The sequence below is a fragment of the Mobula hypostoma genome, chromosome 28 (genome assembly GCF_963921235.1).
Source record: "Mobula hypostoma chromosome 28, sMobHyp1.1, whole genome shotgun sequence".
NCBI lineage: Eukaryota > Metazoa > Chordata > Chondrichthyes > Myliobatiformes > Myliobatidae > Mobula > Mobula hypostoma.
In genome coordinates, this window is record NC_086124.1 from 7,408,877 (window position 1) to 7,428,560 (window position 19,684).

The following is a 19,684-nucleotide window of genomic DNA, read 5'->3' on the forward strand; positions in this document are numbered from 1 at the left end:
GGCAGAGTAAGCCTAAGAACTCAAGCAGGATTACAAGGAGGAAGTGATTCTGTGACATACTCTGGTCGCAGACCATTGAGAGCTTTAAAAATAATTAAATTATCTTTAAAATCAGTTTTAGAAGATACAGGAAGCCAATGCAGAGTAGTTCGGATGGGAGGGATATGCTCCCTCATCCTGGTTTTAGTTAAAAGTTTAGCAGCGGTGTTGTAAATGAGTTGAAGTTTGTCAAAGGTTGCTTTGGAAGGCCAGTAAAAAGTGCATTGCAGTAAATTAGTCTATTTGACATAAACGCGCAAATTAGCTTTTGAGCACCATTAGGCAGGACCCTAGTCACTGCAGTTCAGTTACACCGTGAACATAAATGAGTCTCAGGGTTACATATGCTGACATATATGTACTTTGATAATAAATTTACTTTGAACTTTGAACTACAGACACCACTTTGCACTAAAATGGACTATGTTTCCTTTTGTTGCAATTGTGTTCTTGTAAAAATTGTCTGTAATTTATGTTTACTTATGTTTTTCTTGTTGATGCTGCTTAAGTAATGCAATGTGACTGTGATGTTGCTGTAAATAAGATTGTTATTCTGCCTGGTGTTGGCGCATGGCCAAGTGGTTAAGGCGTTCGTCTAGTGATCTGAAGGTCGCTAGTTTGAGCCTTGGCTGAGGCAGCGTGTTGTGTCCTTGAGCAAGGCACTTAACCACACATTGCTCTGCGACGACACCGATACAGCTGTATGGGTCCTAATGCCGTTCCCTTGGACAACATCGGTGGCGTGGAGAGGGGAGACTTGCAGCATGGGCAACTGCTGGTCTTCCATGCAACCTTGCCCAGGCCTGCACCCTGGAAACCTTCCAAGGTGCAAATCCATGGTCTCATGAGACTAACGGATGCCTATAATAACAAATATTCTGCCTGTGATGCACATACAGTACTGTGCAAAAGTCTTAGACACACACACACACATATACAAGGCTTTTGCACAGTACTGTATTTGTCAACGTGGAGCAGAGAGTGAGTTTGTAAATCTGATGGGAGCAAAGGATACTGGTGAGGGTGGAGCGCCATGGGAGGGGTGTGGGACAGGTGGCAGAGAAGGAGTGCCAGGGACAGGGGGTGCCACAGGTGCAGACACACCCAGCCCTGAGACACCAGGAAAGGTCACTTGATTCTAAACAATTGGTTTATTGATCATTACAGAATGAATCTTTGGTGCTTGCCACTTCCTCCCCTCTCCATCCCCCTTTTCCCAACCATGATTCCCCTCTTCCTGCCCCCTTCCCACACTCACTCCACAATAGAGACCCATATCAGAATCAGGTTTATCATCACTCACATATGTCATGAAATTTGTTTTTTTTTGTGGCAGCAGTGCAATACAATACATAAAATTACTATAGTACTGTGCAAAAGTCTTGGCACTATGTTCTGGCGTAATATATTTTTTAAAAATATGAGACAAAAGTCTGAACAATTTCAGTGACAGTTTAACCCTTCGTGGGTTCGCAGCGTGTAAAGTATCTGTAAAGTTAAACTCACAACACGCTGGAGGAACTCAGCAGGTCGGGCAGCATCCGTGGAAACGATCAGTCCACGGATGCTGCCCGACCTGCTGAGTTCCTCCAGCGCGTTGTGAGTGTTGCTTTGACCCCAGCATCTGCGGAGTATTTTGTGTGTACAAGTTAAACATTGGATGTCTGTTAATGGTTAATTTCTGCTGATAGCAGCAGGATCCTTTCCTGGGCCCCAGGCGCCAGTGGCATTAGGACGTCTATCAATGAACACGTGTTGTTTGAACAAAAGAGTTAGTGGCATGAGAACAAAAGATCAAAGAGTTTGCCTGTATCTGGATGTCTCTTGCCACACTTGTGGATTGAGCCCCTAGTTATTGAGACACCCTTCCCTTGGTTCTTTGGACAAAAGAACCACAATCAATTGATGCCTAGAGTGGACCCAGGATGATTTCACAAGTCAGAATTCAGAAACCCCCTCAATAACAGCGGCAATCAGGCCCCTTAACGATGGTGACAATCAAGTGGCAGCTGAGAATTGTGAGCCCTGAAATGTTTGTAACTTACTATGTAGTATTTTGTATGGCTTATTTGTGCTTTCCATTTTACGATAATAAATTTGGCTTAAATTACTTTGTTGTGCTTCAACGCTTATTATCATATCTCCTGGACACTCGAATTGATTTAGGTCTATTGGGTCTGATTAACCCTGCCCATTCCAGCACCCCAACTGTATATATGTGCCCTAAGACTTTTGAAGGCATATCTCATCTAGATAGCTAATACATATGGCAATCAATTTGACTGCATTTTGTAGGGAAATCTGCATCGACGTTTTGTTTAAGAGATCTTTAAATACTCTTCGATTAATTTTGATGGCCTCAGTAATTGGCTGCATTTGTAAATAACCTCACAGTGCCGTTATCTTGAAGGACACTGTTGACATAGCCACACTACAAGTAACACAACATTAAAAGAGGTCACTTCTGCAAATAAATAGGTTATGCAGTTTAATAAACAGAATTGATTGCATCTCTTAATTAAAAATCAGTTATTTCTGATAACCTGCCAGCTTGTGCTTCTTCCCCTCCCCCCACTTTCATAGTCTGCCATCTTCCCCCTTCCTTTCCAGCCCTGATGGCCAGGAATGTCAAGTGTTTATTCCCCTCCATCAATGCTGACTAGGTTCAAGATTCAAGGTACTTTTATTATCAAAGTATGTATGAAGTATACAACCCTGATATTCGTCTTCTCCAGACAGCCACAAAACAAAGAAAACCACAGAGGGCATTCAAAGAAAAACATCAATGCCCCCGACACCACATATGCAAGAAAACAAATTGCGCAAACAGCAACAAGAACCTCAAAACCCAAAACCCCAACAGTGCCCCCCATGCCCCAAAAAACAAACAAAGTGATCTACAGTCCAATCCATAAATCAAAGATCCAGAGTTTCGGTACCACCCTCTGAAGACATTGAGCACAGAGAGACCATTCAAACGCAAGGACGGAGACCCTCCTGTATTTTTGTGTGTGTTACTTTGGATTTCCAACACCTTCAGAATCTCTTGTGTTTATGATTCCAATTTGAGTTCTTTCGGTGAAAGCTTCTCACGGTACAGTTATTCACATTTAATTCTCTTACTTAATTTCATTAAGAATGAAACATCAAATAATCATGTACGTAGTGTGTTCAACATACATTTGAAAGTAAACTGTTTACTCTTTTCCATAGATGCTACTTTGCCTGCTGAGTTCCTCCAGCATTTTTTGTGTGCTGTTCTGTGTTGCTCTGTACTGCTGCCACAAAAAAAAAAGGAAATTTCATGACATATGTGAGTGAAGATGAACCTGATTCTGATATGGGTCTCCATTGTGGATTGAGAGCAGGAAGGGGACAGGAAGAGGGGAATCATGGATGTGAAAAGGGGAAGAGAGGAGGAGGGAGTGGGAAGCACCAGAGGGACATTCTGTAATGATCAATAAACCAGTTGTCTGGAATCAAACAGCCTTGCCTATTGTTCCAGGGCTGGATTTGTCTAGACCCACGCCACCCTCCCTGGCCCTGGCACTCCTTCTCTGCCACCCATCCCACACCCCTCCCACGGCGCTCCACTCTCGCCATTCCCAACATCCTTTACCCCCACCAGATTTACAAACTCGCTCTCCGCTCCATGTCGACAAATACAGTGTTGTGCAAAAATCTTAGGTACCTGAGCTACATATATGCATCTAAGACTTTTGCACCGTACTGTATGTGAGCGTAAAGAACACATTTTGCAATCTACCAGCTCTGGATGAATAAGGGGCTTCTACCTCTTTAGCTTGTCATCGGCTGAGAGCAGGGGAGCAATTTTCCATTTAATAAGGAGCCAGCAACAACTGATTGACTGCCGGAAGTACACCACTGTTGATTTCCCTTCAATCAACTAAAGTGAGAAATTCATTTAGTCAGGCTTCCTCCCCACCATTGCTGAAGATTTGTCCTGCTGCTTCCTCCTTTCCTAACATCCTGGCAGCTCTCTATAGCTGCAATATCTTCAAACAATTCCCTTAATTTCATGCAGACATTGGCACACTTGTGCGTGCACTGTCCCAATTTCTTCACCACTCGCTGCTGCGGTGGCCTAGCAACCGTTTCCTCAGCTCCATTCACCCTCTGCTCATGATGTAAGCCAGAAATTGATCAACAACTGTGAAGAGCCACTACCTTTCAACATTCGAATCTTTGGACCTTTAATCGGCCTTATCCGCTTACCTTGAAACCTTCCCTTGGAGATGGCTTTCCTGCCTCTACCAAGGACACCCAAGTCACGGAGCGGACATTGGTCGCCTCATTATAGGAAGGATGCGGAAGCTTTGGAGAGGGTTCAGAACGGACTTACCGGGATGCTGCCTGGATTAGAGAGAATGTTTTATGAAGGGAAGGTTGAGTGAGTTAGGGGTCTCCTCTTTGGAGTGAAGAAAGCTGAGGGGTGACTTGGTGTAGAAGATGATAAGAGACACAGATAGAGCCAGCCAGAGCCTTTCTCCCAGGGCAGAAGTGGCCCGAGTGATATAACTTTAAGGTTTTTAGAGGGAAGTTTTGGGGAAATGTCACAGGTAGGCTTTTTACATAGAGAGGGATAGGTGCATAGAATGAACTGCTAGGGGAGTTGTAGAGGAGATGCATTAGGGGCACCTAAGACCATAAGACCATAAGGTATAGGAGCATATTTAGGCCATTTGGCCCATCTAGACTGCTACACCATTTCACCATAGCTGATCCATTTTCCCTCTCACGCCCAATCCCCCGCCTTCTCCCCATATCCCTTCACACCCTGACTAATCAAGAACCTATCAACCTCTGCCTTAAATATACCCAATGACTTGGTCGCCACCGCCAACTGTAGCAACAAATCCCACAGAATCAGTACTCTCTCTCTAAAGAATTTCGTCCTCTACTCTGTTCTAAATGGATGCCCCTCTCTTTGGAGTCTGTGTCTTCTCATCTTAGACTCTGCCCCCCCCAACACAGGAAACATCCTCTCTGGATAGGCACATGGATAAAAGAAAAATGGAAGGCTATGAAGGAAGGAAGGGTTAGAGAAGGTTAAATGGTTGGCACATCGTAGGCCGATGGGCCTGTACTGTGATGGACTGTTCTATGTTTTATGTTCTGATCTCTGCTTCTTGTCAGCGATCTCCAAAGCCATAAAAAAGACTGCACTAGGTACAGGAGCAAGAGAGGATCCTTCCCTTTGACTCAACATCTAGAGTCCACTGGACAACTGGATTTCAAAGATTTACCACCACTAAGTGAGATACTATAGTATCACGTTGGTCCTACAATGCAGCATTTTTTGCAAGGCCACTAACCCTCAGAGTGCAGATCCACCCTTTCACTCTCACCCAAGCATCCCAGTTTTGAATGGGCGGAGAGGAAAACTTTACCCCTGATTCGTTTAGAAGTGGATTTAGAGTCTGAAGTATAAGAACAGTCAAAGTAAATTCTGATGATCTGATATAAAGCTGGAGATCCAGGGGTCACCATCACTCATAGAGTCATATAACAAAGAAACAGGTCCTTTGGCCCATCTAGTCCATGACCAGCTATTAATCTGCCCAACCCCATCGATCTGCACCTGGACTGTAGCCCTCTATACTCCTTCCATCCATGATCTTCTCTAAAATGTTGAAATTGAACCCACATCCACTGGCAGCTCTCACCACCCTCCAAGTGAAAAGTTTCCCCCTGGTGTAACATGGGACGTTATCTCGGGCAGGTAAAGCTTCTTCCTTCAGTATTTCCTGGATCTTGTTGACAAGGCTGGCATTTATTGACCTTTCTACTTGCCCTTGGATTTAGTCATCGGCAGGCCGTTTAAAAATGAACCTCATCTAGTTGCCCCCTTGTAGGAAGGATGAGGAGGATTGGAGGGAGCACTGAAGAGGCTCACCAAGATATTGTCTATAATTAGAGAGCATGCAGCACTATAAGGGGAGGTTGGACAGGCTTTGGGTGGTTTTGTCTGGTACTTCAGAGGCATCCACATTACCAAGGACCTCACATGGTCTGTGCATACTGGCTGTGTGAAAAAGGCACAACAGCGCCTCTTTCACCTCTGCCAGTTGAAGAAGTTTGGTATGGGCCGGCAAATTCTAAGAACTTTCTATAGGGGCACAATTGAGAGCATCCTGACTGGCTGCATCACTGCCTGGTATGGGAACTGTACCTCCCTCAATCACAGGATTCTGCAGAGAGTGGTGTGGACAGTAGATGTGAACTTCCCACTATTCAGGATATTTACTAAGACAGGTGTGTAAAAAGGGCCTGCAGGATTGTTGGAGACCCAAGTCACCCCAACCACGAACTGTTCCAGCTGCTACCATCCAGGAAATGGTACCGCAGCATAAAAGCCAGGACCAACAGGCTCCGGGACAGCTTCTTCCACCAGGTCATCAGACTGATTAATTCATGCTGACGCAGCTATATTGTAAGTAATAAAGTCAATGCAATTCAGAAGGCAGACTTGATATAGAGCTTTATAGGATTATGAGAGACATACAGTTGATACCAGTACCTTTTTCCCCAGAGTAGAAATGCAGTTAAGTTGAGGAGAGTAAATTCAAAGATGTTTGGGCAAGGTTTGCTACACAGAGAATGGTGGGTGTAGGAATCTCTTGAGAATGGAAAGATATAGACACTGTGTGGACAAAAGGGGCTAATTTTTATACATAGAGTCATAGAATCGTACAGAAGCTCAGAAACAGGCCATTCAGCCCATCTAGTCCATGACAAATCATTTAAACCATCTACTCCCATCGAACTGCTCCGGGACCAAAGCCCTCTGTACCCCTACCCCACCCATGGACCATTCCAAACTTCTCTTAAATGTTGAAGTCGAGCTCATGTGAGCGTATATATGCGTGTGTGGGTGTGTGCCTAAGATTTTTGCACAGTACTGCAGACACTGTGCAGACGGAAGGGATTATTTTAATTGTGTGTGTATAATTATTAGTTTGACTGCTTTGGCTTAACTAAGTGGGCTAAGGACCTGCTACTGAGCTGTAGATATAGAGAGATAGAGAGATAGAAAATGAGAGAGAGAGATACAGAGAGGGAGAGGGAGAGGAAAAGTGAGATATATATATTTATATAAAAAAAGTAAATATAGAGGAAGAAAGACAGAGAGAGGGAGTGAGAGGAGGAGTGATAGAGAGAGAGGGAGGGAGGGAGAGAGGGGGCAGGGGAGAGAGAGGAGGGGAGATAGAGAGAATATGAGAATATATACTGTCTGTATTCTATGTCCTATGTTCTGTGATGCATCTGTAGCCAGACTTAGGACAGAACGGGTAAGGATGGCTGATTTCCTTCCCTGAAGGAAGACATAATGAACCATTCATATTTTAACATCCTGATAGTTTACAGTCATTGCTACTAATGGCTCATTTTACATGTACACATATTAGATCATTAACTGCTACTCTCTTAGTCAGATTTGTACTCAATTCTCTGAATTGTTAGTTGAGTTGTTTGGATTACTAGTCTGGCGCCATGTACCCTGGTTCTACGGCGGGTGAGCCCTGCATTCGAGTCGAGGACCTCTTGCTTTGGGCTCCAGAGTTACGTGTGTCCAACATGGATCTGACCCAGTGGTTCCCAAAATTTTTGGATTATCACCCCCTTGGCTCCGAGACCACAACCTTAGTGCCCCGCCTCCCCTCCTAGCCATTACAGAAAAATTATAAAGTATTTTGACTTATGATGCATTGTGAAAGAAAATAGGAACCAAATCCAAAGCAGTGACAAATAATTGCAAAAATTATACATTTTTATTTGAAGCTACAAATAAAATTATTTATTGAATTACAGTAAAAACAATTTTCACCAACATAAGGGCATAAGAAATAGGAGCAGGAGTCAGCCATCTGGCCCATCGAGCCTGCCCCGCCATTCGATAAGATCGTGGCTGATCTGGCTATGGACTCATCTCCATCGACCAGCCTTTTCCCCATGACCCTTAATTCCCTAACAATCTTAATGCATACATTAGTAGTCCAACTATTGACTACTTCATTGCGTTTTCACCTCTCAATGAGATGGACGGGCTTGGTGCAGTGATATCAACTTCTCAGCATCAGGCTGACTGTCACTCAGACGGAGGCTCAGATCCCCACGCTCAGTCATTTGCAGTTTGGTTCATAGCTTTTAAAGAAATTGGGCGAATACACTAAAACCACACTCCACTAAATATGATGTTCAAAAGGCAATAAAGAACATTTTGACTTTTTTACCATAGTGCAGGATAATATTCAGAGATTCCTTTGAGGAACCAAGTCTTGTATGAGTTTTTGAATCTCGGCTTCAGCTTAAAGTCATTTTGTTGTAAGATCAGTTCTCCTTCTGTCCTTCCTGCTAATTTCTCAATTCAAATTTTCCGGAAAGGGTTTTTTCTCCAATCTGGAATTTGGATCAGGAGAGGACCCTGAAATTTGTCTAACATGTCTTTATGCAGCTCTTCCATCTGGGCATTACTTGAAGATCATCATCTGGTGTTCCTTCTTTCTCTTCCAACTCAGAGAGCCTCGGAAACTGGAAAAGGTCCTGATAGCCAGTGTTGCACTTAAATGGTGTTGACTTGGACAGAAATGTGGAGATGACTCATTAGACTTTGATGAGAGCCTTGCAATCAAAGATTGATTTCATTAAACTTTGCAAAGAAATCTGACAAATAACTAGTGTCATGCCTGAAACTCTCGAGTCGATTACAGAACGAAGCATCTGAGTCTTCAAAGAATTTTATCACAGTTTTAAAAAGTGGATGAAAGTGTCTCAAGCAGTTTCTTTTTGGGAGCCAACTGACCTCTGTGTGCAACGGCAAGCGGTCAAACTGTCCGTCATTCCCAATCAATGTTGTAAGAACCCCTTAAACCATGTTTTGTTGTGAGGCGCTGCCAAACATGTTTCGAAGTGCTTTCCATTTCTGAAAATGTTTGCAAAGTGTCTGAGAATAAGCCAAGCTCTTACTTGCTTTATCAGAGTGTATTCTCTTCATACGTTCAAGGAGCCTGGATAGTTTCAGTGCCAGATTTGAAAAAAATTTTCACACAACAGACTCATTGGCTGCTGTTGCTATAAATCCATATTTCTGATACTCTACATTATCCTGTCTACACTTCTTTTTCATCGTTATTGATAAATAAGTAGATGCAATCGCCTATTGTTTAAGTCCAACCTCAAGCATTGAAATCAATAAAGGTTAAGATTTGATTTTTTTATAGCTCAGGCAAAACCTGACTCTGTGGCTGAAGATACATCAAGTAGGGCAGCAATATCTCAGTTGGACAGTGGGCTAGAGAAATGTAGTCAACATCATACGAAAGGGACGATTCTGAACTTTATCCCATTGAACACCATACCCTAATTCTCAGGATTTCCGCCACTGCATGTTCAGAGCATGGGAATCGTACTAGCTTACACTGTACTGCAATAATGAACAACAATAATGCTTGGACCAGGCTCAGAAATAACACAATTTCTTCAGTCCAGGTTTCTCAAGATATGCCAAATACCGAAACGTCACATTGCTTTCCGGCAACCATAATGCACTTCGAGCTAAGTCTAAGGGAACGGTGGGTAAGCAAGAGATGAAATGATCATGTGATGGTTGTAGCAATTATGAGGCATTGCAGATCAAATGCTTCTAAACAATAATTAATTTCTTAAATTAAGCATGCAATGCCTCAGTTGCATCCCTTGCTATTGAGAGCTCCCCAGCACTCTCTCTATCTTTATCGCCCCCTTAGAAACTCCCACGAACCTCAAGGGGGCGATATTGCTCACTTTGGGGACCGCTAATCTAGTTCAATTCCCCTCTCACATTCAGACATTGAAGAGCACTGAAGTGACTGAGACTGTGAAATTACCATTAGATTTGTTGGAAAAATTTATTTTACCGAAACACATTTTTAATCTGATGTGCATGGCCCATTTGTTAAACAAACATGAGAAAATCGGCCGATGCTGGAAATCTGAAGCAGCACACACAAAATGCTGGAGGAACTCAGCAGGCCGGGCAGCATCTATGGAAAGGAGAAAACAGTCGATGTTTCGGGCTGAGACTCTTCTTCAGGACTGGAAAGGAAGGGGAGAAGTCAGAGTAAAAAGGTGGGGGGAGAGGAGAAAGAATACTAGGTGATAGGTGAAACCGGAGAGGGGGAGAAGGTGAAGTAAAGAGTTGGGAGGTTGATTGGTGATAGAGATAAAGGGCTGGAGAAGGGGGAATCTGATAGGACAGGCCAGAAGACCATGGAAGAAAGGGAAAGGGAAGGAGCACCAGAGGGAGGTGATGGGCAGGGAAGGAGATAAGGTGAGAGAGGGAAACAGGAATGGGGAATAGTGAAGGAGAGGAGGGGAGGCAATTACCAGAAGTCTATTTGCTCCTGTTTTCTTTATCCATTGGGTTATGATCTAACATTTTTGCACCCTGTTAGATTTCCCTTTCTAACTCCTCAACTTTGATTCATGGTCTCAGTAGGGTTTTGCAAATGGACAAAATAGACTTTCAGATTTCCTCTGCTTGCACCTGGCACTCTGCAAGACTGGGTTACTTCAAAACTGAATTATTTTAGGCAGGCATTCAGTTGTAAAGATTATTTTCCAAACCACTGTAACAGCACTGAGGCTTGGGCTGGACAATGGTACGTTGATGTGATTTATTAAGCCTCGTCAACTCGGAGTGTGTCAACTTCGAGGAAAATTGAATTTCAACCCCCTTATATTGACCTTGAAATGGAGTCAAAATTGTACATGCCTGTGAATGTGGTTCTTTCAGTAATGTAGAGGCTCTATTTGGCTCATACAACATTGCATGTAGCAGTCTGGATAATGAGAATCCCTAAGGGAAAGAGGGTACTGGGCAAGGTTAAGCAACCTTTATTAATCACTGACGTACTTTTACCACTGTACCACTGAGAGCATACTTACTAACTGCATCTCAGTGTGGTATGGCAATTGTCCTGTATCAGACCGCAAAGCACTCCAGCGTGTGGTGAAAACTGCCCAGCGGATTATCGGCACCCAATTACCCACCATTGAGAACATCTACCATAAATGCTGCCTAGGCAGGGCGAAAAGCATTATCAGGGATGCATCTCACCCTAACCTTAGACTTTTTACTCTCCTCCCATCCGGTAGGCGCTACAGGAGCCTCTGCTCCCACACCAGCAGACACAGGAAAAGCTTCTTCCCTGAGGCTGTGACCCTGCTGAACCTCTCATCACAGCGCTAAGCAGTATTGCACCCATATTGTACTGTCTCAGTACTTTCATATTTGTGTGCTGTAGCACTTTTTTTATTCGCAGTTATTTTGTAAATAACACTATTCTTTGCATTTCTGGTCAGATGCTAAATGCATTTCATTGGCTTTGTATCTGTACTCGGCACAATGACAATAAAGTTGAATCTAATCTAATCTAATCTCCACATCTTCAGCTGGAAGTGCAGTTGATGAGAAACAAAACGAACACAGGCCTTCCAAAACCGACCTGCCCAATGTCTACAGGACTGTGCTGAGCCGAAAGCCTTCAGTGCTTAACTGTTTTGATTTTGCTGGTCTCCAAGGAAATCTGCTCTGACCAGGTATACCTGCAGATCTATGTTGTGCTTTTGTGCTGGCCCTAATTCAAACCATTAATTAAAAATGATTAATTAGTATTGAAAGGCCTAGATAGAGTGGATGTGGAGCAGATGGTTCCAATTGTGGGCGAGTCCAGGACCAGAGGTACAGCCCAAGAACAGAAGGCCGTCTCTTGAGAGTCATAGGGTTAAAGACCTCTACCGCATAGAAACAGGCCCTTTGGCCCATGTAGTCTGTGATGAACTGTTACTCTGGCTAGTTCCTTCAACCTGCATCTGGATCATAGCCCTCCGTATCTCTCCCATCCATGTACTTGCCCAAACTTCTCCTAAATGTTGAAATTCAATCCACATTCACCATATCCTCTGGCAGCTCATTCTTCACTCGCACCACCCTCTGAATGAAGAAGATCCCCTTCGGGTTTCCCCTTAAATATTTCACCTTTCCTCTAGTTCTAGCATCAACCAACCTCAATGGAAAAAGCTCTTAATTTAACTATCTCTATCCCTCATATTTTGTATATCTTGATCAAATCCCCCCTCACTCTTCTGTGCTCCAGGGAGAATAGAAATGTGGAGGAATTCTTTAGCCAGAGGACGGTGAATCTGTGGAATCCATTGCCACTGACTGCTATGGAGTCATTGCGTATATTTAAAGAGGAGACTAATAGAATAAATCTTCTCAGGCTTCCGGCCGGGTACAGGTATCAATTTTAACCAACATTTTGATGACAACTCTACGATCTTCATCAGGGATGATGCCTGGGCATGTCTAGTCCCATCGTCCGTCCCTCCTGATTGGTTAGTCCTCATCCAATCAAGGTTCTGCTGTTCAACCTTGTTTTGTAATAGAAAGAGGGATAATAAATCAAATAGCAGAGATGACTTAAGGAGCCGCGTGGCCTAACTTTGCTCCCACAGTCCTGTGCAAAACTCTTAGGCACATCTATATAGCTAGGGCGCCAAAGGCTTTCGCTCAGTACTATATTTGTCAAAGTGGAGCAGAGAGTAAGTTTGTAAATCTGGCCGGAGCAAAGGATGTTGGGAATAGCGAGGGTGGAGTGTTGCGGAGGGAGTGTGGGACAGGTGGCAGAGAAGGAGTGCTGGGGCAGGGCTAGGGGAGGCGCAGGTGCAGACACACCCAACCCTGAGACACCAGGCAATGTCATTTAGTTCCAAACAATTGGTTTATTGGTCATTACAGAATGTCTCTCTGGTTCTCCCCATTCCTCCCCTCACCTTTCCCCTTTTCCCATTCATGATTCCCCTCTCACTGCCCCCTTCCTAGTCTCAGTCTACAATAGAGGCCCAAATCAGAATCAGGTTTATCATCACTCACATATGTCATGAAATTTGGCTTTTTTGTGCAATACGTAAAATTACTACAGTACTTTACAAAAGTCTTAGGTACCTTAGCTACAGTATATATACATAGAACTGTACAGTATGTCTTATTCAGCAGCTTCTTTCAAAACATGCATTAAATTAAAAAAAATATCTTTGGTCAGTGGGGACAATTGCTTTGCAATCAAAGTGAAAACGATTTTGAATTGCAGCATTGATTAAGTAATCAAGAAGAAGTATTTTTAGCTGATCTGAAGGCCTTCTTCATTTTTGCCGCAGTTAAAGACAGGAGGATCATGGGAGCAACGCCAACCCCTCTATGTCACGCACTAGGCCGACTTGAAGAGATTCTCAAAGGTTCAAAGGTTCATTTATCATCAGAGTATGTATCCATAGAGTCATAGGGTCATAATGAAGAAACAGGCCCTTCGGCCCATCTGGTCCGTACCAAAACCATTTAAACTGCCTACTCCGATCGACCTGCACCGGGAGCATAGCCCTCCATACCCCTTCCATCCTTGTACCTATACAAACTTCTTTTAAACACTGAAATCGAGCTCACATGGACCACTTGTGCTGGAAGCTCATTCCACATTCGCAAGACTCTCCGAGTGAAGTTTCCCCTCATGCTCCCCTTAAACTTCTCACCCTTCACCCTCAAGCCATAATCTCCAGTTGTAGTCCCACCCAACCTCAGTGGAAAAAGCTTGCTTGCATTTACCCTGTCCATACCCCTCAAAAACAAAATTAAACCAGAGATCAGTGAAGAACAGTGCGGCTTTGTCAAGGGCAAGGGAACATCAAACGCCACTTATATCCTCAGGAATATTATCGAAAGGTCAATAGACAATAGGTGCAGGAGTAGGCCATTCAGCCCTTTGAGCCAGCACCACCATTCACTGTGATCATGGCTGATCATCCACAATCAGTACCCTTTTCCCGCCTTCTCCCCATATCCCTTCACTCCGCTATCTTTAAGAGCTCTATCTAACTCTTTCTTGAAAGCATCCAGAGAATTGGCCTCCACTGCCTTCTGAGGCAGAGCATTCCACAGAACCACAACCCTCTGTGTGAAAAAGTTTTTCCTCAACTCCGTTCTAAATTGTCTACCCCTTATTCTTAAACTGTGGCCTTTGGTTCTGGACTCCTCTAACATCAGGAACATGTTTCCTGCCTCTAGCGTGTCCAATTTCTTAATAATCTTATATGTTTCAATCAAATCCTCTCTCATCCTTCTAAATTCCAGTGTATACAACCCCAGTTGCTCCAATCTTTCAACATATTACAGTCCCCCCATCCCGGGAATTAACCTCGTGAACCTACGCTGCACTCCCTCAATAGCTAGAATGTCCTTTCTCAATTTTTTTAGACCAAAAACTGTACACAACATTCCAGGTGTGGTCTCACCAGGGCCCTGTACAACTGCAGAAGGACCTCTTTGCTCCCATACTCAATTCCCCTTGTTATGAAGGCCAGCATGCCATTCGCTTTCTTCAATGCCTGCTGTACTTGCATGCTTACTTTCAGTGACTGATGAACAAGGACACCTAGATCTCATTGTACTTCCCCTTTTCCTAACTTGACACCATTCAGATAGTAATCTGCCTTCCTGTTCTTGCCACCAAAGTGGATAACCTTGCATTTATCCACATTAAACTGCATCTGCCCACTCACCCACCCTGTCCAATAGAAGTACAACAAGACCTATGCCTCTGTTTCATTGACTACACAAAAGCCTTTGACACAGTCAAACACCAAGTCATCATGAAAATGCTTAAAAATATTAATATCAATGGAAAAGATCTCAGAATAATCAGGAATCTCTACTGGCAACAAAGTGCAACCATACGGATAGACAACAAGATTGGTGAATATCAGTCAATAAAGTGAGGAGTCAGACAGGATTGTGTTCTATCACCAGACCTGTTCTCCCTGTACAGTGAAAACATCATGAGAACCATACAAGACCCACCTGGAATAAGTATAGGAGGATACAATATCAACAACCTCTGCTATGTGGATGATACAGTACTGATAGAAAACAGTGAAGTAAATTTACAGAAACTAGTATCTACCATCAACACAGAGAGCGAAAGACTTGGCCTAACCTTAAACAAAAAGCAAACTGAAGTAATGGTAATATCAAAGAAACCTAACATCCCAAACTGTAGGATCATATTGGGAAAAGAAATCCTGAAACAAGTTCACAACTTCAAGTACCTTGGATCATGGGTAACATCTGATGGCAAATGCGAAACAGACATAAAAGCAAGAATAGCAATGGCAAGAGCAGCATTTACAGAAATGAGAAACATCCTAACGAACAAGAAAATAGCAATTGACATCCGCCTTAGAACTCTCAGCTGCTACGTTCTTCCTATATTGATGTACGGCTGCGAGTCATGGACCATCACAAATGCAATGGGAAAAAGAATCAATGCAGCAGGGATGTGGTTCCTCAGAAGAATGCTATGCATATCATATAAGGACAGGATAACCAATGAAGAAGTTCTACAGAGAACGAAAACAAAACGTATATTACTTAAAAAAAAAATCAGAAAACAGCAATTAAATTCTTTGGACACATCATGTGAAGAGAGACATTAGAACATTTAGTTACAACTGGAAAGCTGGAAGGAAAAAGAATCAGATGCAGACAGAGAATGAAAATGATAGATAAAATAACATCATGGTTAGAAACAGGGGAGGCAACAACTACAATTCGGAGGGTCGAGAACCATGATGGATGGAGAGACATGATCATCCACGCCGAACAACAAGGCACCTGAATGAATGAATGAATACCCCTCACAATTTTGTATACCTCCATCAAATCTTCCCTCAATCTTCTACATTCTAAAGAATACAGCCCTAACCTATTCAAGCTTTCCTTATAACTCTGGTCCTTCAGACCCAGCAACATCCTTGTTATATTTTCTCTTCACTCTTTCAATCTTGTTTGTATCTTTTCTGCATGCAGGTGACCAAAACTGCACACATTACTCCAAATCAGGTCTCACCAGCATCTTATGCAACGTCAACATAACATCACAACTCCTGTACTCAATAACCACATCAAAGTTGCTGGTGAACGCAGCAGGCCAGGCAGCATCTCTAGGAAGAGGTACAGTTGACGTTTCAGGCCGAGACCCTTCGTCAGGACTAACTGAAGGAAGAGTTAGTAAGAAATTTGAATTTTAAAACACAAACAACAGGAATTCTGCAGATGCTGGAAATTCAAGCAACACACATCAAAGTTGCTGGTGAACACAGCAGGCCAGGCAGCATCTCTAGGAAGAGGAACAGTCGACATTTCAGGCCGCGACCCTTCGTCAGGACTAACTGAAGGAAGAGTTAGTAAGAGATTTGAAGTTTATGAAGCCCAGTATGCCAAAAGCTTTCTTTACAACTCTATCTACCTGTGATGCCACTTTCAATGAATTATGTACCTGTATTCCTAGATACCTTAGTTCTGCCACACTCCTCAGTTCACTGTGGAAGACCTGCCCTGGTTGGTCCCACTGAAGTGCAAAACCTCGCACTTGCCTGCATTAAATTCCATCTGCCATTTTTCAGTCCATTTTTCTAGCTGATGCTGATCCCTCTGCAAGCCGTGATAGCCTTCCTCACTGTTCACTACACCTGCAATCTTGGTGCCATCGCAAATTTGCTGAATCAGTTAACCACTTTATCATCCAGATCATTGATATAGATGTTGTCAAACAACAAAGGACCCAGCACCAATCCCTGCGGCACATCGCTAGTCACGGTCCCCCATTCAGAGAGGCAACCCTCTACTACCACTCTCTGGCTTCTGCCACAAAGCCAATGTCTAATCCAATTTACTACCTCATCCTGAATGCTGAACATTCTTGATCAGCCTCCCATGTGGGACCTTATCAAATACCTTACTAACGTCCATGTAGACAACATCCACTGCCTTGCCTTCACCCACTTTCTTGGTAACTTTCTCAAAAAACTTTGTAAGATTGGTTATACATGAACTACTACACACAAAGCCATGCTGACAGTCCAGGTCTATCCAATACTTATATATCCGATCCCTCAGAATACACAACTGATGTCAGGCTCACTGACCTATAATTTCCTGGTTTTTGTTTAAAGCCTTTTTTTAAACAGTGGAACAACATTAGCTATCCTCCAATCCTCCGGTACCTCTCCAGTCACTAATGTTGTTTTAAATATTGCTGCTGGAGCCCTGGCAATTTCATGCCTCCCATAGGGTCCAAAAGACACCTTGTCAGTCTCCGGGGACTTGTCCACCCTGATTTGCCTCAGGGTTTCAAACACCTCCTCCTTTGTAATCTGTACAGGGTGCATGAAATTGACGCCACTTTGCCTCACTTCTAGACCTGTATCTGTCTCCCAAGTAAATATAGATGCAAAAAATGGATTTAAGATCTCCCCCGTCTGTTTTGGCTCCACACATGGATTACCATTCTGGTCTTCAAGAGGACCAATTTTGTCTCTAACAATCCTTTTGCTCTTAACATTGCAATAAAATCCCTTAGGATTCTCCTTCACCTTGTCTGCTGGAGCAACTTCATGTCTTCTTTTAGCCCTTCTGATTTCTTGCATTTATTATACTCCCTAAGCACGTCATTTGTTCCTACCTGCCTATGCCTGCTATCCTTTTCTCTCTGAACCAGGGCATCAATATCTCTTGAAAATCAAAGTTCCCTCCACCTGTTGCTTTTACCTTTCACTCTGACAGGCACATACAAGCTTTTTACTCTCAAAATTTCATTTTTGAAGGTCTCCCACTTTTCAAGTATATCTTTGCCAGAAAACAGCCTGTCCCAATCCACACTTGCCAGATCATTTCTTATACCGTCAAGTTTGGACTTTCTCCAATTTAGAATCTCAACCCGCAGACCAGACCTATCTTTTTGCATATTGACTTTGAAACTAGTGGCATTGTGGTCACTGGCTTCAAAGTGTTCCCTGCACAAACTCCTGTCACCTGCCCTGTCTCATTCCCTAATAGCAGATCCAGTATCGCACTCTCTCTCATTGAGATTTCTACGTACTGATGAAGGAAACTTTCTGGAACACATTTGACAATCTCTGTCCCATCTAGTCCTTTTACAATATGGGATTCCCAGTCAATATGCGGAAATTTAAAATCACCTACTATAACAACCTTAGGTTTCTTGCAACAGTCTGTGATCTCTTTACAAATTTGTTCCTCCAAATCCCTCGGACTGTTGGGTGGTCTGTAATGTCACCTCATTAACGTGGTCGTACCTTTCTTATTCTTCAGCTTCACTCATAATGCCTCACTAGTTATATTTTCCAGTCTGTCCAGATCGGGCACTGCCGTGACATTTTCCTTGACAGGTAACACCACCACCCGCCCTCAATCCCTTCCACTCTGTCATGCCTAAAACAATGGAACTGGAGAATATTGAGCTGCCAGTCCTGTGCCTCCTGCAACCAAGTTTCTCTAATGGCTACAACATCATAAATCCAGGTGTGATCCATGCCCTGCACTCATCTGCCTTTCCTACGATACATCTTGCATTGAAATATTGGCAGCTCAGGGCACTAGTCACACCATGCTCAACCTTTTGATTGCTGACTTTGGTTGAGGTTTTACCAACATCTACCTTCACAACCTCTCCACTAACTGTTCTGGTACTCTGGTTCCCATCCCCCTGCAAACTCTAGCCTCACTATGCAGCATTAACAAACATTCCCACTAGGATATTAGTCCCCTTCCAGTTCAGGAGCAAACCATCCCTTCTGTACAGGTCTCATCTTCCTTGCAAGAGAGCCCAATGATCCAAAAATCTTAAGCCCTCTCTCCAATTTCCCCCTGGGATCAATAAATTATGACTATGACTACATGAACTCCTTAGACACATGGTAAACTGTAAAGTCTTCCCAATTCTGGCTTCACCGGCACATGGCAGGGGTAGCAATCCAGAAGTCACAACCCAGGAGGTCCTGCACTTTAACCTTACACCTAGCTCCCTGAACTCCCTATGCAGTACCTTGTCACTCATCCTACCCATGTCATTGGTGCCTACATGGGCCACATCCCCTGGCTGTCCACTCTCCCGCTTAAGGATACTGAGGGCTCGATCCAAGATGTCACAGACACTGGCACCCGGGAGGCAACACACCGTTCAGGAATTTAATTCCCACCTACAGAACCTTCTGTCTGTTCCCCTAACTAACGAACTCCCTATCACCACAGCATGTATCTTCTTCCCCCTTCCAGTCTGAGTCATAGATCCAGACTCAGTGCCAGAGACCCAGCCACTGCGACTTTCCTCTGTTAGGTCAACCACACCCTGCCCCCAACAGTATCCAAAGTGTTGTTGAGAGGGTGGCCACAGGGGTGCTCTGCTCTGGCTCCTTAACCCCTTCCTGACTGTCACCCAGTTTCCTGCGTCCTCAACCTTGGGTGTAACTACCCCTCCATATGTCTTATCTATCACCCCTTCAACCTCCTGAAGGATCTGGAGTCCACCCAGTTCCAGCTTCCACTGCTTAATGAGGATTGTTAGAAGCTGCAGCCAGATGCACCTCTTGCAGTTGTAGTCATCAGGGACACTGGAGACATCCCTGCCTTCCCACATCCCACAATTTGAGCATTCAGCTATCTTGCCTGGTATCTCCACTGTTCTAGCTGAGCACTTATGAAAAAAGCTTAACCACGAGCTTTCCTTTTCTT